The following is a 704-nucleotide window of genomic DNA, read 5'->3' as shown; positions in this document are numbered from 1 at the left end:
AATACATGCTCGGATAGGCTGGTATCGGCCAGTATCGGTATTGGATCGGAAGTCCAATAACAATATCGGTATTGGATCGGAAGTGCAAAAACCTGGATCGGGACATCTCTACTGGATTCACTTTGTATTAGTCTTTTTCCTGCTTCTCAAAGGTAGGCAGCAGCTTGACAAAACCATGATGGCAATTATTTTACATCCAAGTCGGATGCAGTTCTTCATATATACACATCAATTTCAAACAGATGGTATCGGTATCGGCCAATACTGCACTGACTGGTATCAGGTATCGGGTCAAAAAATGGCATCGGCGCAGCACTGGTACCGACTAAAGGAAACATAAAAATGCTCAGAAGGTACGATGAAGGTTGGGTTTTTTGTTTGGAACTATAAAGTTAAATGTTTGGTTTAGTTTGCGTTAGCATTAGCAGACATGTGGCTGGGAGGCAAAGAGCGGACGAGAGCGCCGCTTACTGGCCGGGAGGAGTTAAACTTGTAGCTTTCATACGAGTGGTAATTTGAATCTTGCTAAAAGGATTCAATGTCGAATGGTTTCATCATTAAATGCATTAAATTATTAAATGCATTATTTATCCTCCTTTACACAGAATGCACTGTGGTTTGGGGGAGTGGTGCCCCAGTGGTTAGGGCAGAGGAGTTGGAATCCTGAGGTTGTGAGTTCAAAACCCTCCCCTACACACTGCCAC

The sequence above is a fragment of the Cyprinodon variegatus genome, unplaced genomic scaffold (genome assembly GCF_000732505.1).
Source record: "Cyprinodon variegatus isolate N-32 unplaced genomic scaffold, C_variegatus-1.0 Scaffold72, whole genome shotgun sequence".
Taxonomy (NCBI): Eukaryota; Metazoa; Chordata; class Actinopteri; order Cyprinodontiformes; family Cyprinodontidae; genus Cyprinodon; species Cyprinodon variegatus.
This window is presented reverse-complemented; position numbering follows the sequence as displayed.